At 47.2% G+C, this 20,123-nt stretch overlaps 1 protein-coding gene across 1 annotated transcript in view; it reads right to left on the reverse strand.

Annotated features, from left to right (window-relative positions):
• Positions 1-20,123, reverse strand: part of ZFC3H1 (zinc finger C3H1-type containing) — an 844,920-nt gene that overhangs the window by 761,038 nt on the left and 63,759 nt on the right. The window lies entirely within an intron of this gene.

Below are 20,123 nucleotides of genomic sequence, written 5' to 3' on the forward strand. Positions count from 1 at the left end.
ATACTATATGTACATGAGAGAGAAGGATGTGCATTGTCAGTTTTGGCACAACCATATGGTAATAAGCATCATCCCTGTGCTTATTTTTCAGCTCTATTAGACCCAGTGGCCAGAGGACTCCCAGGTTGTCTCAGAGCGGTTGCTGCCACAGCAATTTCTATACGCCAATCTGAGGGATAGTGTTGAGCAACAAGCTTATGGTTATGGTACCCCATTCGGTAGATGCACTCTTGAATCAGACTAAAACCCAGCATTTGACTAGCGCTAGAATTACAGGCTACGAACTTACACTTTTGGCACCTCACATCACACTTAAGAGATGTTTAACATTGAACCCAGCTACATTGCTACCTTTGCCAGCTGAACAGGCGCATGATTTGCATGATTGCATTTTCATAACAGAAGAACAGACTAAGGGAAGAATAGATCTAAAGGATACACCTTTGTTAGAACCTGAGGGAGAACTACGGGTGGATGGCTCTTGTTTAAGATTACCTGATGGCACCACCTCTGCATCCTATGCCATTACCACTTTACAGACTGTGGTAGAGACAGCCCGTATCCCACAAAAATGTGCCCAAGCAGCTGAACTCATTGCGCTTTTGAGGGCTTGTGAACTTAGTTAAAGATTAAGAATGAATATTTATACAGTCAGTATGCATTTGGTGTGGCACACAATTTTGGCAATTTCTGGAAGGAACGGGGATTTCTAACCTCCCATGGCTCTAAAATACAACATGGTGAATTGGTAAAAAGTCTTCTTATTGCTTTGACATTGCCAAAGAGTATAGCCATTATCAAATGTAGTGCCCACAAGAAAGTTAGACAGAGTGGGACAAGGAAATGCTTTTGTTGACGAAGTTGCACGAGAAACCGCAAGTGCACTCGCAAGTAAGATGTATGTACTACGATCCCAAGCTGAAAGATGGGAAAACATGTATACAGAGATTAAGGATATACAGCAGTCAGCCACTGAACAAGAAAGGGCAGAATGGCAAAAGGAAGGAGAATTAGATGAGGGATGTTGGAGGTCAAAAGACATGTTAAAATGGAAATTACCCTATGCCTATGTATTGCCTTTTGTGACTATGGCTCATGGACCTGCTCACGTTCGTGCCAAAAACATCATTTCCCAATTGAATCCAATCTGGGATAGTCCACTCATCCGGAAAACGGCTCAGCATTTGATTAAATATTGCATGATCTGCTTACAGCACAATCCTGGGAAGGGAATATCAACCCCTACTGGTGGATTTTCTCCACCTCAGGTTCCCTTTGAAGCACTCCAAATGGATTATATTCAACTAGAACGCTGAAACAATTTAAGATACGTACTAGTTGTTGTGTTCCTTCAGTAAGTGGGTGGAAGCCTATCCCACCAAAGATAAAACAGCCTTGACAACAGCTAAAATTCTATTAAAAGAGTTTTTCCCCTGTTTTGGGGTTTGTAGAGTTTTATGGAGCGACAATGGCCCCCACTTCACTGGCCAGATAATCAAATACCTAATGAAGGGTTTGGGGGTAAAACAGAAGTTTCATGCTGCTAATTATCCCAAGGCAGCGGGTTTAGTAGAAAGATACAATGCTACCCTGAAATTAAAAGAGGCAGAAATTCAAGCAACAACGGGCCTTAAAAGGCCAGAAGCTTTGCCACTCGCTTTGCTATCTGTTCGTTCCATCCCACACAGTAAGACTGGGCTTTCTCCCTACGAGATAGTCTTTGGTAGACCTATGAATGTATGGGGAATCCCAAAACCAAATACGATTAAAGAAATACAGTACTCTGTTTTGAGTGACTATCTTAGAAACTTGACTGAAAAAATGTTTGATTCAGCAGCAGGTGCTTGAAGCTATTCCAGACAAATCAAAGGGTTCTGCTCATGGTCTCCAACCCGGTGATTTCGTGCTCCTCAAGAACTTGCAGCGTTCTAAGAATCTGGAACCTCGTTGGAACATCGAGCAAGTGCTGCTGGCAACCCGAACTATTGTCCGTGTCACTAACAGACGTCACTGGATACATGGATCCCACTGCAAACTAATTGCAGGAACTGTTCTCCAGCCAGAAAACAGAAGTGATCTAAAGGACATCTTGCAGACTCAGAAAGGCGTTGCTCCTCTGAACGAAGACACCCTGTTCCCAGATCAAACTGTGCTGTCGGCATCAAGGTACGATTTACGACCAAGGAAGGGAAGGAGCAGATAGAGATACCGGAGGGTCGATTTCAATTAGTGGAACGGTTCGGCTGTGACACGGTGGGATCACAGAATCGGCTGAACTAGGTTCAGAGAGGGTTGTGATACGTGTTCAGTGTTGCCTGGATCTCTCTCCGACCTGTGGTGTATTGATACCGAGGAGACATACAGAGACTGGGATCCAAGTTGCAGTTGCTAAACAAGGACAAGACTCTGTGTATGTTGACTTTGATCATACTCTTGATAATCTTGGCAGCAGTTTTTTGGACAATGGAGAAAGTGATTCCGGCCCAAACCCTATTGCCCGCTACTACTCCTGTCCCCACAGAACACGTGTACTATACCGTTCCTTATCACGAACAAAAGCACTGCATGTCCTACCTCAACACTTTCATACAGATGTTGCATCATACTCACAACGCTACAAACACCATCAACTGTTGGGTGTGCGGAATGATGCCAGCTCACCAGAGAAAGGAAGGAACGCCTTTCATTCCCTTGCCATTTTCACATAATGGCTCCTGCAGAGCCTGGTTCGCACTGTTGTGGGCCTCTGATATTGCTAACATTACGGTCTATGATGTAGGAGGTCTCAATGCAAAATTGAACAGTGTGTGTTACCCCGATGAAGGAGTTCTCCAAGCCAAAGGAACTGTATGGGAAATGGGGGAATATAGCGGAGGGAATTCCTCCACCAGATATGTTCACCCGAACAGCCAAGGGTAATGGACCTCCTATTATCGCTGTAACCAGAGCCCGAGCAGAACTTTGTGTGAGCAGCATTGGCCGTATTCCTGTGGGAAAAAGTGACTGTACAACAGTACTAAATATTATTGGAAAAAACAACAGTAGTTTTTTGTCCTCACATAATACATACTTTATCTGTGGAAACAAGGAATACTATCATTTGCCAATTGGTTGGTCTGGCATCTGTTTCGTGTCTTTCTTACATCCCCCTGTGTTTTTAGCACCTGCCTCTTATTATAAAGACTTGAAATTATTTAATGACATCTCTTTAAATAGGTTCAAACGGACCATAAATAGTGATGAAGTAGATCAGACTGATACAGCCTTGCAGCAATATGTAGATTTTAATTTGGGACTTTTTCTTTGTTGGTGCAGCCCTAAACAGTAGAAAGATAAGACGCCCAACCCGAGTAGTAGAAGCAGTAACTAATCAGACAGCAATGGCTCTGGGAAACATTACTGAAGAACTCCAGATTACAAGAATTGTAACTCTTCAAAATAGAATGGTGCTCGATGTAGTGCTCGCTGATCGTGGTGGAGCATGCCGCATCATAGGGAGTAGCTGTTGCGTGTTCAATCCCGACCATGCCCCTTCTGTCTACGACGCCATTTCTAAAGTACACAAAATAGCTGCAGAAATACATCCAGACCAAGGAACATGCTCCTGGTCTGACTGGTGACAGGGACTTATCTCCACTTGGGGTTGGAAATTGTTAATGGGAATAGCAATCATAGGGGCCATCTTTTTCACTTGTTGTTGCTGCATTCAATGTGCCCCCACAATATGTACAGCCTGTATAGCCATTTGCAATAGTATTAAACCTTCCCCAGTCAATGTTCATGAATTGAATAGGGAAAGGATTATGCACACCGAAATTCATGAACTAATTAATATTAATGTACACGATTAATATATGTACTGTCTAGAATGTATTCAGCACAGCTGAAAAGGAAGGACTGTGAAACCTTAAAATCTGAATCTCTCGTTTTCTAATTTAGCTGTGCTTCATTCATGCCCACCTTTGACCAGTTTTCAGCCTGACTCTATCCTTGACACCACACTTGCATAAACATTAGGTCACGAATCTAAGTTGAGACATTGTAGGCTGCGTAAACATGCAAAGTCAACACAAAAGAAAAGCCAATGTCTACACTGTGGGTTTTGTGTGTATTTTAAACAATGCTAAAGCCTTAGACAAAGTTTGTTCAGATAAACCTATCTTGTTATGCAGCTTCAAGACACGACAGGTACACAAGGCACCAAGGTTGTTGATTCCTACCGATGGTTTCATTTGTGTGTTCTTCCCAAAGCTCTATTTACCTCTGGGCGTTCCTAGTCTGGGATTTTTCCCTATATAAAAACTCATGCAACAATTATTCAGTGTGCTCCTTTCCTTGAGTAACTCCATGGTGCTCATTGGATGGAGACCGAGTCTGAATGCTTAATAAATTACCTATGGTTTGTACTTCGCTCCACTGTTGATTCCTCCTCATTTGATAAAGAACCCGTAGCGAAGTGGTGAGCCCTGCACCAGCAGGTTATAGATTAATCTGCTCCACAGAGGGAGGTGAACCCTGCCACCCACTGGCGTGGGGTGCCCCCTGAAGCTCGGACTAGGAAGCTTTAGAGGAGGAAGCAGCAGGGGTGGAAGTGGACTGCCCCGCACGCAAGTTACTAGACCCGCCCCTGCGGGGCCCGCGGCCTCGCTGAGGCTGGTTCTGCACAGGCTTGCTGGAAGAGCACTCCTGGATACCCCTGCCCTCGAAAGGATCGAAACCCTGTCGTGCCAGGGTTTCTCGAGGAAAGACCCAAAGACTTGGCCATGGCACAAGAGTCTTTAAAGCGCTCCATGGCATTGTCAGCCTTATCCCCAAAGAGGCGGGAGCCATCATAGGGCATGTCCATGAGCGAGCTCTGGACATAGGGTGAGAACCCAGTGGAACGCAACCCCGGGAGTCGTGGTCGTTCTCCAGGCAGCAGAGGCAGACATCATGAGGGTCTGCCACCGACATTACGGTGGCACAACCCACAAGACTTAAAGCGGGGCATCCCTATGTGCACCAGGAGACAAAAGAAGGAGACAAAAGTCTCAAAAAAGTGGTCAAAAAATGACCGAGGTACGTGCTCAATCCGAATCTGCGCTGTCGGCGCGGAAAAAGAAAGAACTGACGTCAGCGCGCCTGGGTGGCGCCTAAGTAACCTCCGTGATGTCATCCAGACGCACACTATGCCATTGACTGGCGCAGAGCCGCACGGCGCCACCTAATGGCGCGCAGGGGTACTGCTAAGCACAAAACTTTCCGGATCCAGACTGACACCTGGGGAATATTCTAAAGTAAGGAATCTATCACTAACGTGTCTCCATGACAACCAATGTAGTAACAACCTCCGGTGATCGCGCTCGAGCGCATTACGATCACCGGAGAAGGACCGTTAATCTGCTGATCAGTTCCTGCTCTCTTTATCTTGCCTAAATACGTTTTTCCTGGACAGAACAGGAATATTTTACCTTATCCAGTTTACTCTAGTATACTTATTTATTAACCCTTGTCTTTACCCAAAAAAAATAAATAAAATAAATACAAAAAGGAGGAGTGAGAGGAAAGCTAGTTTTTAATATATAGTTAATACCAAAAGAAAAGAGTAGTGAGAGAAAAGTTAGATTCTAATATACAATTAATACATAAAATTTAAAAAAATATATATATTACCTACTGGCGGTCGCCAGTAGGTAGTTATAGTTAGAACCCTGTTTCCATAGGAAATCCGCAACATTCTATTTGGAATAACTTTGGCGCCGGTCAAAGAATCCTCGCGAAATTTTCAAAACTAATGGGGCGCTACGCTCCGCTCCTACCCTGAAAGTCTCGGGGGGGATTCGTCAAGCGGGGGCTGAGAAAAAAGGGGGGTCCCAAAACGCGTTTTCCCCCTGCATTTTTCCATAGGACCTTTAGACACAGCTACAGCCCGAACGGCTGAACAGAATTACTTGAAATTTGGCAGAAAGGTAGTCCTCAGGTCAAGGAAGTGCCTTTTGTAGGTCTGGTGTAAATCTGTTCAGTAGTTCCTGAGAAAATAGCATTTAAATCAATATATATATCTGTAAGCGCGCTCCGAGCGCGCACCGTAAGTGCCGTGCGCGAGCGCGATTCTGATTGGCTGTTAGATCTTAGTAAACATTCGAATCGGTCGAAACCAGGAAGTGTCGGCCGCCATTTTCTCTCTCGCACTCGGAGGGGTGGAGGAAAAACAAAGTTGGATATCATAAAAAGGGGGCAGGCTAGACAGCTCCTAACCACCTAGCCTTGGTTATAGTTTGCCAGAAGGCCATCCAAGGCCAAAAAATAAAAAAATTAATTTTTTTTAAAAAACGCCGATTACGCTTACCGAACGCGTACGGTAAAAAAAAAAAAATCCACACTATCCCCCCCCCCCCCCCCCGTGTGCAAAAGGTGCCCGCAAGTCACCTTTTGTGCATGGCATATTACAAATCATTGAACATTTAATAGAGAACCTTTCTGACCGAAGCGCATAATATGTCATCCGTGTGCGGACGGTGCGCGAAGGGCACTATAACTAACTCACGCGACCGCAATCCTCTGCTAATGACATATGGGTCTTTATGAAAAAAAATATTTGCAATATATGTATAGCTAAAAATTTATGGAAGAAGACATGGGCAAATAAGTGTCTAAATACAGTATTAGCATCAGCAGAGGATTGCGGTCGCGCGAGTTATAGTTGCCTGCACTAACTATAACGTGGAATTTCATTGGTTTTTTACGAGTGAAATGTACAGCTAACTATAACTTGTGTGAAACCTATGGTTTTTTCAGTGAATTTGCAAGGTTTTTTAAATGCTAATTCCTAACTATTACGTGTGTGAAACCTATGGTTTTTTCAGTGAAAAATATATATATATATTCTACCCCTTATGTCTGATTTTGACTCAGACGAAGCAGAGGCTAGCGCTCCTACCCCCAATCTTAACAATGAGACCTTTAAAGACATCATCCACGAGGAAATGAGATCCTGTATGTTGGAAACCCTGTCTAAGGTTATTACTTCTAAAAGACCCTTTCTGACGAAGACACCAACCCCCCAGACCAACATACTTACGAGGATCTCACTGTTACAAAGGGAAAAAGAGCCAAAAAATGTAAAAACATAAGAGTTTTTCCCGAAGAGCACGGAAGGTCCTAGTACCTCTACTTTTACAAGAGGTCATCATACCTCCTTTTCCCTGGGTGTCCCTAGCGGCACAACATATAAAGGTGTCCCCAGCGGCACAACCCATAAAGGTGTCCTCAGCGGCACAAAATATCAAGGTGTCCCCCGCGGCACAAAAAATCAAAGTGCTCAAAACGATAACCTCGTTAAGAATAATGATGATGATGATCTTTATTTCGATGATGCCTCTGATTCACCCGACGAATATGTCCTAGACCATGATGATCTTGAGTTCAGCTCTCTAGATGATGACCTCACTCACTCCTCTAAAGATACCATTCTAGACCCTCTAGGTCAAGAGATGTTTCCTCCTCTCAACATCAAACATCCGAGGAGCTCAGAATGGATCCCTCACGATCACGTGGGTAAATTCATTAATAAATGGCTAAGAAACCCGCTTGACAGGGACGCTCGAAACCTACTAAGAGCGGAATGTTGCCGACCTTCCATTGGAGATAAAGCCTCTCAAACCCCAAATCTCGACCCAGAACTTATTAAGTACCTCTTCAAACTGGGAAGAGACCCTAGAAAAGGTATGGAGAGATCTCTAAAAGGCTGCCAAGATAGGGTCCTTGACATCCTGGGCCCACTTGCAAGAATCATCGATATCTCGGAAGAAAGCCATATTAATGGCACTCCTCTCGACACACAACTCATTAGAGGTCTTAGTCAGAGAGCCCTCGTTCTTTTAGGCAACGCAAATGCCAGCCTAAATTCAGAGAGGAGAAAAGTGGTCCTCACCAAAATTAGCCCAAAGCTCAGCGATCTAGCAGACAAGGAGCCATCCGTCAATCCTAAAGGCTTACTCTTCGGCGAAGACCCGATTAAGACTCTAGGGAAATATGTCTCTACGTTCACAGCCCTAGATAAAGCCCATCAGAATATGAAGAGAGTTTTTAACTCCAAGAACCTTTTCGGAAGGGCCGGTAGACGGGGCCAGTCTTCCGGCCGATTCAACAGAAGGCCCTATCCTAGAGGAAGAGGATATGGCGGAAGGGGTTTCTTCAACTCAAACACTCCCCAATTCTTTCCGCAAAGAGGAAGAGGATTTCGCTCAAGAAGCTTCAGATCCCGTGGACCATCTATCGACAACAATCACCAAAGTGAGTACAATTTCTACCACTTCTCCTCACCCCCTATTCCCCCAGGTAGGTGGGAGACTCAAACTCTTTTACAACAACTGGAAGTTAACAACACAAGACCCATGGGTTTTAAATACCGTGAGGGGATTCATGATAGACTTTACCCAAACTCCTTACCAATCTTCTTTCCCAAAAGAAATGCCTCTTTCCCTAGATCAGGAAAAGATTATAGAGGAGGAGATCTCCTCCATGCTTCAGAAGGGCGCAATAGTAGAAGTCCCGCTAGAAATGCTAAAATTCATAAGCACCTTATTCCTTGTCAAAAAGAAAGACAAAGGGTGGAGACCCGTCATAAATCTAAGAGCCCTCAACAAATTCCTAGTCTACAGACACTTCAAAATGGAAGGAATTCACCTCCTGAGGGACTTACTTCTAAAAGACTGGCTTGTAAAATTAGACCTAAAGGACGCCTACTTCACAATTCCCATGGCCAAAGCCCACCAACCCTTCCTTCAATTCCTTTGGAAAAACCATCTCTTCCAATTCAATGCCCTCCCCTTCGGTCTCTCTTCAGCCCCCTGGTGCTTCACCAAGGTAATGAGATCGATCGCTTCATCCCTAAGAGAAAAAGGTATTCGCATGATACTTTACCTAGACAATATTCTCATCCTTTCTCAGGACCACTGTCAAATTCTCCAAGATCTGAAAACTGTGATGGACCTCTTGGAAAACCTGGGGTTTATCATAAACAGAGAAATATCCATCCTTCTACCTTCCAAAAACTTAGAGTTCCTTGGTTTTTCCGTGGATACCACAAAATGTCTACTTCTTCCTCCAAAGAAGATATCAAAAATAAAAAAAGAAATAAGACATATCCTGAAACTTCAAAAATTTCCCCTAAGGGAACTAGCCTGATTACTAGGTCTCCTTTCCTCCTCGATACAAGCCATCTTTCCAGGCCCTCTAAATTATCGTGCACTTCAGAGTGAAAGCAAGAGCCCTTCAATTGGGCCTCTGGTACGGAGACCTTATCTCGCTAGACCAGGAAGCCAAGGTAGAACTGACCTGGTGGTTAGACAACCTAGAAGCATGGAATGGGAAAGCAATATTTGGTTCAACTCCAGAATTCATTTTAGAATCAGACGGCAGCCTTCATGGCTGGGGAGCATGCTTCCAAGGCCAGAACACTGGTGGAATTTGGTCTCTGGAAGAATCCTCACATCATATAAATTTCCTGGAAGTGACAGCAGGTCTTTACGCCTTGATGAGTTTTAAACAATTCATTCAGGGCAGATCTATCATCCTAAAAATGGACAATATCTCCGCCGTCGCCTACATAAATCGGCTAGGTGGAACCAAATCTGCCGACCTCTTCAATCTTGGCAAGGCACTTTGGATGTTCTGCTTGGAACACAAAATCTCTCTAAGAGCCGAATACCTCCCAGGCAAATCCAATGCATCCGCAGATTGTAACTCAAGATTTCTCCTAGACTTCAGCGACTGGAAACTCAACGTTTCTGTCTTCAATTCCCTCAACAACTTCTGGGGACCTCTGGAATTAGATCTCTTCCCCAGCAGACTAACCTACCAAATCGTGAACTATTACAGTTGGATGCCAGACCCGGGTGCTCTGGTAGTGAATGCCTTCCTACAACCTTGGCAAGGCAGAAACCACTACGCCTTTCCCCCCTTTTCCATGATTCAAAGAGTCCTTCAGAAAGTCAGACTCCATCGATGCTCAATCGTGTTAATCACTCCCTTCTGGTCCTCTCAAGCTTGGTTCCCAACTGCCCTAGAGATAAGCTACGACCTCCCATTCCTAATTCCCTTCCTTGGGGACCTTCTTACAGACATAGACAGTCATCTTCACCCCATGGTTCAATCAGGGAAACTGAACCTTCTTGTCTGGAGAGTGTCAGGAGATTCAATGATCTCTCAGGCCTTTCATCAACAGCTTCAACTCTCCTTGGCGAACCTTGGGCACCCGGCACACACTACCGATACAACAACATTTGGAAATCCTGGGTTCGTTGTTGCTTGGAAAGGAACCTGGATTCCGTTCAAGCACCTATCGTTGACAATCAATTTTCTGGTGTAACAATTCGAAAGAGGCCTTAGTTATAGATCTATCAATTGTTATAGGTCTGCCATCTCCGCTGGTCATTCCCTCGTCAACGGTAAGACAATTGGTAAAAACGCAATTGTCTGCAGAGTTCTCAAAAGCATCAGACTAAGAAGACCTCCTAGACCCAGATATCAATCCCTCTGGGACGTCAATCTAATCCTTGACCTTTTTTCAAATTGGCCTATTAATACGTTCCTTAGCAATAAGAACCTTTCCATTAAACTTGCTACCTTACTTTGCCTAATTTCATGTCGTAGAGTCTCTGATGTCAAAGCTCTTGAGATATCTAATAGATCTTATAACATGTTCAGAGTAAACTTTGATCTCTTCAGAAGAACCAAGACCATGTCTAATTCCGTTTTTTACCCTCGTTATGATGCCTACCCTAAACTCTGTGTGGTCAACTGTATGAAAGAATGATTCGAGAATGAATTCCCTTCGAACTCCTACTGCAACGCAATTACTTATCTCCTTTGTCAAACCCCACAATCCTATCTCTTCCAGTTCTATTTCCAGGTGGGTTAAAATTGTTATGAAACTAGCAGGTATTGACCTTAATATCTTCAAACCCCACTCTATCAGAGGTGCAATGGCCAGTAAGTCTTTCTGGTCCGGAGGTAAATTGGACGATATCCTCAAGGCTGCTGATTGGTCTAATGCTCGAACTTTCGCTCATCATTATTGTAAACCTATTCCGCATGTGTCTGACTTAGTATTACAAAGCTACCAACAAGCATAATGGTAGCCTCCGGTCTTGTAATGAAATTGCGATTCTCCTATTAACATGACCAGAGAATCTGGATTTCATTAAAGACACGGAGGCCAACATTATACCTCCCTCCTCTTTCCCACTGGAGGTTGTTATGCTTCTTTAGAAATTAGTCTAATGTTTATTATTCAAATTTTAAAGATATTGTTGTTTTGATATCTTTTTCATGCTATTTATACATTGCTGTTTGACATCAGCCTTTGCTCTTGTTATACTTGCACTATTTCTTTGATTGCTTTGACTTTATCAATTTTTTACTCACGTGACTCTCTTTTGCAGATGTTCCCTAATGAATTTTGGACTCAAACTTCCTTCTTCTTCATCTTTGGTATCCTTCCTTCGATGACGTCCTACGTTTTATCAAGATGTTCTCTTCATTCCCTAAAGTTCAAAGGATTTTAACGAACTTATGTTTTTTGGCGATTTAAAAGAGGCTGAATGCTGTGGGCTCATGCCTTTTATTATTGTTAATGTTCTATTTGGAACACTTTCTTTGTGATGTATGCGGCTGCTGCTTGGTGACGCATTAAAAGTGTAAGCATAATGTTAGCCTCCGTGTCTTTAATGAAATCCAGATTCTCTGGTCATGTTAATAGGAGAATCGCAATTCCTCCGGAAGGGAGAAGGTTAGCCCCGGAGTCCCATAGTGCAGAGGACGCACATGCAAACACGCATGTAGTGTTTAAAGCCCGGATGTAGTGTTTAAAGCGCGGATGGCAGCGCTAGAAGAAGCAAAAAGCTGTCTTCCACATGCATCCAGCCACCTGGATTCCGGAGTGGGAGGAAACAAGGGAAAAGTGGAGGAGTCCTGCAACCCAAAGGCTGCCTGAATTACCAGGCCCTGAGCGGTAGGTAGGAGGGACAGGCAAAGTCGGAAGCGTCCTCAGGAACGAGCTCCCTCTGGAGAGGGAGAGCGGCGACGAGAAGAAGCTGGGCCAGACAACCGTGCGGCCAACAACGTCATACAGCGCTCCCGTAAGGACTTCGGCTTCATCTGTTGAGTCACCGCATTGTTTGGAATCGTAGTGCACACTAAGGCACCACATGCAAATCAGGTTCGGGTCAGTGCCAGACATCTGATGCGCACAGTCCTCACAGGATTTGAACCCGGAGGGCATTGCACACTGTTGCGGTACGACACCAACGGTGCTGAGAAGGCCCAAAACAAGGCCAGGAACTGCTGGTCCACGTTGTGACGCGGAAAAGAAGAAAACTGATGTCGGCGCCGGGCATATATGGCTCCGCTGATGTCCATGGACGACGTATGGGGCAGCGCCATATCCTGCGCGCGGAGGTGCTGCTGCGCAATATTTTTCAGACCAGTCTGACGCCTGGAGATATTCTAAGTTAAGGAACCTGCGACTAGACATCTCAGATACCTCAGTTACATTGTTCTCACGTGATGTCCGTGCCAGGCGCTGGGATTAAGGCATCAAGTTGCGTCCGGGAACCCAGGCCCCAACCAGGTACGGAGGATGCAAGACCTCTGCCCCATCCAACTCTCCACATCACCGGCATGACCTTCCCTTGGGTGGATATGAGGGGAAGGGAAAGTAGCCCCTTCAGAACTGTCGATTTTATGTTTCTCCTGCCCATTTTGCACCAATACGTCGATCCAGCTGAACACCCTCCCCACCCCCCATGTCTGGATCCGATGACGTTGTGGAGAGTTTCAAGCCTAATAAGTCTGCTGCCTCAGACAGTTCCACACAGTGGTGCTGCTCGTTATGCCATTGGAAAGATCCGAAAGGGGTATGTCCATCGGTACCAGACTTTCTTCTCTCGCAGATGTACGGTCACAGGGCGGAACTATTGGTGACACAAGACTGGCATGGGCTACATCCTGACAGAGCGTACACGTGGCATTTTGGAAGGTGAGTGTCGGTAACCCTTGCCTTCTGTACGACCATTTCTTTGATCTTGAAGGAGCTGAACTTAGCCAGGACATCCCGTGGGCGTGGATTCTCCCCAGGTAGGCACGGGCCAACTCTATGCACTCTCTCCAACTGGACTTCAGGGCAGTCTTCTCCTAAGGCTGAGGAGAAGATGCCCACCATGAAGGCTTCCAAATCCAGGCCCTCACAATCCTCCACCAGGCCTCAGACTTATGTTGTCACGGCAAGAGCAGTTTTCCAAATCTTTTGCATTTGAGTAATGAATCGTGTAGTTGGCCACGTAGTTCAGCGGTACATTCTTCCAGGGACTTAATCTTATCAGTCACCTCCTGGTGCTGCGCTTCAAGGTCAAGCGTACGCGTACCCACAGAGTCCACATCTGCTTGGAAAGCTACTGATTTCTCTTGCACCTCAGCGCAGAAAGTATCGAAGGAGGCCTCCATTTCTGCCTTAATGTCCGCTCGTAGCTCTGTGCGCAGGTCCTGTTTGAACTCGCACAGGGAAGAGAAGAGCTCGTCTCGGGTCAGCGCCATGGTTGCCTTCCCTGGCTACGCCCCTTCTTTTGCCCCTGTACCGGCCGACGTGAAGTAGTTGGAGACCTTGTTATTGGGGTTTCTCTTGGGTGAAATAGGGGGACCCCCTCTGCACGGTCAGCGCTCGGCCACCCCTTTAATTGCGTGGAACCAGTGCGCCACTGATATCCGTGAGTGGGGACCCTCTTGCTCACTCCTCTCCCGGGTCCACCCTCTTACTCTCCTCCAGGCCAGACCGTCCTGGTTGCCCCACCTGATATCCTGCGAGGGACAGAAGACTCAAAGATGGTGTCTACCAGTGTCCGCTTCGGCACACTCCCTTGGCTTTCCCAGCTGGGCAGGTATCTTTAGATCAAGCGCCTCGCGGTGGCTGCAGGTCAGTAGGGGGTGACTTTATGGCAGCCATGTTGGTGTCAGGCACTGTTCAATGGTGCTTTACAGTGCAGGCCTCCAACCCCTCCACCACTGGCCACCTCACCCCAGCGAGTTTCCTGACCATGTCTTATCCCAGGGGGAGGAAGGTACGCAGCTCCTCCAGAGGCACCCCCTGAACTCAGTCAGTAATAAAGGGGACTGTGACTCACTCAGCGGAAATGATGGCCGACTCCACTTGTCCATCCATAGTTTGCGAGCGAGGCAGTCTCAGGGCAGGAGGGGCACTTTGCCCCGGTGCAGAAAGGCAGTCACACGCTAGACAACCCGATCCGGTCGATCGTATCCCCATCGCCTCGGCAGCCCGCCATTTTGATAGGCGCCACGTCCGGCTCGGGTCGGTCCCGTGCTATTCTTTATCCTGACTCCGGGGGCGGCAGGGGAGCAGAGTCAACAATGCGCGATCCCCTGTGAATTATGTCGGCAAGAGACCCCAGGCCAGATCAGCGGCGGGGGGGGGGGGGGGGGGACGCGAGGATTCAGCACCCCCGGGTGCCCGTAAACACAGGGCCTCGACAGCCACCATTTTCTCTTCTGCACCACTGTGCCACCTTCCTCCCACCAGAGCTCCTCTACCTGCACACCGGGGCATCGAGTGCAGCAGAGCAGCATTCCGCCCTCGGCAAGGTTGGGCTGTGCCTTTGGAGCCGGTAAGGAGCCTTAATTCTTAAGAGCCAGCAAGGCCTGGGAAGGAGCCGATCGGAATCGCGTCCTATCGGCCATGTGTGTTGGTCAGGCCCCCCGTGAACTGTATTTTAGCATGAGCAAATCTGCATGTGTGGATTTGCTCATACGAAAATCTGAGTGTTTACAAGTTCACTTCCCCCCCCCCAACCCCTTTTTTACTAACTCTGGACGAAGGTTTACGTCTGCCATTGTCTGGAGTAAATTTCCAACATTTCAGTATGGGAAAAGATTAGAGAAGAGTTGTTGAAAGACCTTAAAACATGCATGTTAGTAGATTTGCACAGACTCAAAAGGGTATCCTAACCCTGGAACTATTGCTTACCACTATCTTAAGCCCCAGTATGTAGATCTGTGGAAACGTGGCAACATAAGGGGATTGCAAGTACTCAAACACTACTATGGTATGAGCCCTGGTATAATCAGAGAGGCTATATCAGAGTACTTCTATAATGAGACTGCCGACACAATTTGTCGCCGCATTACATGGCAGCAAAGGGACAAATGAATTTTGTTACAGGGCAAGTTGATTTATGAAGGAACCTGCCCCATGGATAAGTAGATATTTTATTAAATTCTACACCCCTGATCATGCACTTGTGGTGCAAATGCTGACCCGGAGGCTTGGTGACAACGATCACAGTGTATGATAGAAGTACGAATGGTTACCACACATGCCTCTACCACGCAGCCCAAACACAAATGAGTCTTAACCACGCATTCCTTTACCACACATGCCTTTATCACTAAACTTAGTGTGATGTGATGTGAAAAGCATTTGTAAAGCGCGGCGTACACTATACAGTTTCTTGGCGCTGAGGTAAAGAACGGAAAGCAACTGCCTGAGGGATGAGAGGGAGGCGAGGGTGAAGGCAGGAGTGAGGAAGAAGAGGAAGGGGGGGGGAGCAAGGAAAAGAAGGAAATTTGGTTTAGTTGTACGCCGAGCGGAATAGGTGAGTCTTGAGGAGGGATCTGAAGTGGGTGTAAGGCGAAGCCGATCTAATGTCCAGGGGGAGGGTGTTCCAGAGAGATGGGGCTAGGAACGATAATCTTAAGCCGCCCCATTTCTTGCACTTGACTCTAGGGACTTTGAGAAGAGCCAGATAAACCGAGCGCAGATTGCGGGAGGGGACATACGGGTGAATGAGAGAGGAAATGAATGAGGGGCCAAGGCCGACCAAAGATTTAAAGACGAGGCAGCCTAACTTGAATTTGCAGCGTTCAGAAACAGAGAGCCAGTGCAGGGATTTTAGTAGAGGGCGGGTGTGGTGGTGCCTCGGTTGATGGAAGATGAGGCGAGCCGCCCGGTTCTGAACAAGCTGCAAGCGTTTAAGCTGGTAGTCCGGGATGCCTACGTACAAGGAGTTGGCGTAGTCAATTCTGGAGATGACTAAAGCTAGAAGGGCCAAGGTAAGGGCTTCGGTGGTGAGGAAGCGTGCGATTTTCCAGATTTTGCGGAGTTGAAAAAAGCAAGAGGAGACCGTGGCATTTATCTGGGGTTTCATCGAAAGGTCTTTGCTGAGGATAACCCCCAGACTTTTTGCCGAATCAGTAGGGCGGGGAGGACGGCCCAGACTGATGGGCCAGAAGTTGGAGTTCCAGGGGTTGGAAGGGCCTCCGACAAGAACCAATTCGGTCTTGTCGGGGTTGAGTTTCAAGTGATTTGCCCCCATCCAATTGCTGATATGGCAGAGGGTGGCTTGAAAGTCGGAGACTGACTGGTCCGAGGAGTCGATGTTAAAGACTAACTGGATGTCGTCCGCATAATTAAATGCGGAGACATTTTTATCTCGGAGAGAACTGATCAGAGGGGTGAGGTATAGGTTAAAAAGGAGTGGGGACAGAGAGGATCCCTGAGGCACGCCACAGGTCAGCCCAACCCTGTCCGCGGAGAACTGGGATAGCCGGACCGCTTGTTGGCGGCTGGTGAGAAACGAGCTGACCCAGTCAAGGGCGGTACCCCCTATCCTAGCCTGCCTGACACGGTCGACCAAGATGACATGGTCGACCGTGTCAAAGGCGGCCGAGAGGTCCAGAAGTACCAGGGCCTGGCTGGTGTTAGAGTCAGCTCCCCTACGCAGTTCTTCCATGACAGAAAGTATGACCATCTCAGTAGAGTGGGGGGGGCCTGAAGCCGGCCTGTTGGGAGTCAAGAAAATGGGACTGCTCAACAAACGAGCTCAGGATGTTGGTAACATGGGTCTCAAGCACCTTACCGAGGTAAGGGAGGAGGGAGATGGGGCGGAAGTTGCTCATAATCGTGGGATCAGCTGTCGGGTTTTTTAGGATGGGTACTACCTCAGCTGTCTTGAAGATACTAGGGACTAGGCCGGAGGTGAGGGAGTTGTTCAGCAGTGCCAAGGGGGGGGGGGGGGGGGGGGGCGGGGCAAGCAGTAAAGGCCTTGCATTAGATCTTGGGGGGGGGGGGCAGCAATCAGTGGGAGATCCTGAGGTGACTTTGCTGAGGAGGGTGGGGAAGTCCGCCTCCGTAATAAGGGGAATCTGAGTGAGACTGGGGGTAAAAAGGATCAGCGTGGGGGTTGGCTGGGGGCACAGAAGGGTCCAATAGGGGCAGCACCGAGATGCTGTTTTTGATTTTTGCGATCTTCTCGATAAAGTGGTTGAGAGAGTCGCAGAGCTTCTGGGAAGGGAGGGGTTTGATGGAAACTCTGTCGGGGTAGGATAGCTCCTCCACAATCGAGAAGATGCTTTTAGTTTTGTTGGCTGACTCCACAATTTTGTTGGAGAAGTACGTGGTTTTGGCTAACGCAATAGAGGATTTATACCCTTTGAGTAGGGATAGGAACTCTACCCTGGCTTCGGAGGCGTAGTTTTTGTGCCACCGGCGTTCGGCTTGTCTGAGACCGAGTTTTAAAACTTTAAGGTCCTCGGAGAACCAATTTGAGCGTCATGAAGGCGTCTGATTTTGATCCGTTTGAGGGGGGCGACCGCGTCGCTGGCGGACTCAAGCCAATGGCTTAAGTTTGAAGCATGTGTATCTAATGAGTCGGATTCCAGGGGGATGGAGGTACTGAGTAGGTTGATAAATTGGCTGATGTCAGCTTTATTCCAGTTTCAGGTGGAGAGGTTAGTTTCGAGGGGCCTGCAGGGACAGGTGGGAGTTTTGAGGGAGAAGGAAATAAGGAAATGGTCGGACCAAGCACACGGCAGTATGAGGGGGGCCGAGATCACTAAATTGGAGGTCCAGACCTGGTCCAGTAAGTGGCCTTTGGTATGCGTGGCGGTGTTAATATGTTGGCAGCAGTTCAAGCTGCACAGCAGGTCGGAGAAGGCCACCGAACAAGCGCTTTCCTTCTCATCCTGGGGCCAGTAGTTTAAGTCTCCGAGGGCTAGGATTTTAGAATTGTTAATGACTACCTGGGAAAAAAGATCTCCAAACACAGACGGAAAGTCAGGCATGGACTGAGGGGGGGTGGTAGACTAAGACACAAATAAGGGGTGATGCTGGGGATTCCAGTCTGAGTGCAAGGCAGTCAACCTGAGGGATACACGATACGGTGAGGGTGGAAAATCTGATAGAGAGCTTGATGATGGCTGCCACACCCCCTCCGGATTTGCCCGAAGTCCTATTGGTTTGAAGAATGTAGTAGCCAGGTGGAATGGCAGCCAAGATGTCAGGGGAAGATCCGTCGTGCAGCCAGGTTTCGGTTAGAAACAGTATGTCAGGATTATCTGTGTCTAGGAAGTGAAAGATTTCCGTCTGCTGTTTTACGAGTGAACGGGTGTTAAGGTAACACACTTTAAGCTCGAGGCTGGGGAGTGAGGTCCAGGGGGGGGGGGTGAGAGATGGATTTAAGAGGAGTAGAGTCTATGCAGGCGTCAAGCTCAGGAAAGATGTTTCGGGTGTGACCCAGGCCCAGATGGTTAAGCTGCGAGCGTGCAGTTGGGGCTAGAAGCCAGGGGGCGTGCAGGTCGAGTAGGTCAGCAGGGGAGTATTGGGTGATGCGGGCAGATTGACATGCCCCGTGCCCCGTTCGGTCGCGGACGGGCGCAGACGGGCTTGCCTTAGGTGCGCCTTCAGCGCGCAAACAGTGCGCCCGCTGCATTCGTCCGCTACGCGTCCGATGGGGCACATGGTTTTATAGGCGGGTGGGGGTGTTGGGGGGGCGTGGCCAGTGATAGTGGGCGTGTCCTGGGGAGTTCCAGGAAATGGCGGCAAGACGAGGTTTCTAACCTGCGGCAGCGATAAATCCGCTGTGCGGGGGATGACAGCTGAGAGGGAAGAAATGATAAGTGCCCAGGAAGGGGATCGCAAAGTTTAAAACACACAAATTTCTAGACGTTTAAAAAAAATTCAAGTTACAAGCTGTCAATACTCCCGGCTTCCGCCTCAGGAGGTTGCTAACAATGTACTTAGTGGTATAAGGATGAATGGTAAAGGGATATCTGTGGCTAAGGTCGCCACTACCCTGCTTCTCCAGATTTCCCCCTCACGCTGTCCCTTAAACTACCCCAACCCCTTACACAAAACCCCAACTAACCCCCTAAAAACTAACCTAACTACCCATTCCCATCGAACTGCCCAAAGGCCTAAAACCCTGCACCCTAACTTACACTACCCCACCCCCACACCTCCCTGTGCTGTCCCTTAAACTACCCAAACCCCTTCCACTGCCCTACTCCCCGACCCCCACCCAGCCCTAAAAAATTAAAATCTAGCCCCACTTTCTTCACGGCTTCCATCTTCCAGGAGCTGGACCGCGCACTGCCTTAACCGCACACATGGGAGGTTTAGGCATATGAGAGGTTTAGGCACATACGTGGTTAAGGCAACCGTGGCTGCACTTGCGTAGTCGGTACACTTGTGGTTAAGACCGTGGTGTCCAGACAGTTCCCCAATCAGCACATAGCATGGTAGGACATAATCTAGAAATAACCAGTAGTTTCAGATCTTTCTAAAATGTTAGGTAATTGTCAGATGTAAACAGGCAGAGAATTCAATGAAGTGAGATACAGAACCCAAAGTGTACATGCCTATTAAGCTCAGAAGGCAAATACAATGCACACGACTACTGCACCCCTATTGGTGGAGGCCAACAATGCAATGGGCTAGGGCATTATATATATCTAACTGACAATGTAGTGTGCGCCAGAGCAAAAAAGATACATTTAACTGTACACATTTTAATTCAAACTCCCCCAAATTTTCTTTTAGCTTCAGTAAGGTAGTTTGGTACCTTTAATTGTGGTCTATATTATTCACCTGCATATAAAGTTTCTCAAAGGTTGTAATTACTGTTTAACCAATTCTTTTTATTACATCCAACACATCAGGTCTGAATGAAAAATTGAGGTTTATTCACGCTCCGTAAATATTTTTTCAAAATACCTGGTGCAAACTAGGGCTGCACAACTAAAATGACCAAGCAGACTTTTTTTTTTTTTAATCAACTGGTCAGGTTATGTATATT

The sequence above is a fragment of the Triturus cristatus genome, chromosome 4_1 (genome assembly GCF_964204655.1).
Source record: "Triturus cristatus chromosome 4_1, aTriCri1.1, whole genome shotgun sequence".
Taxonomy (NCBI): Eukaryota; Metazoa; Chordata; class Amphibia; order Caudata; family Salamandridae; genus Triturus; species Triturus cristatus.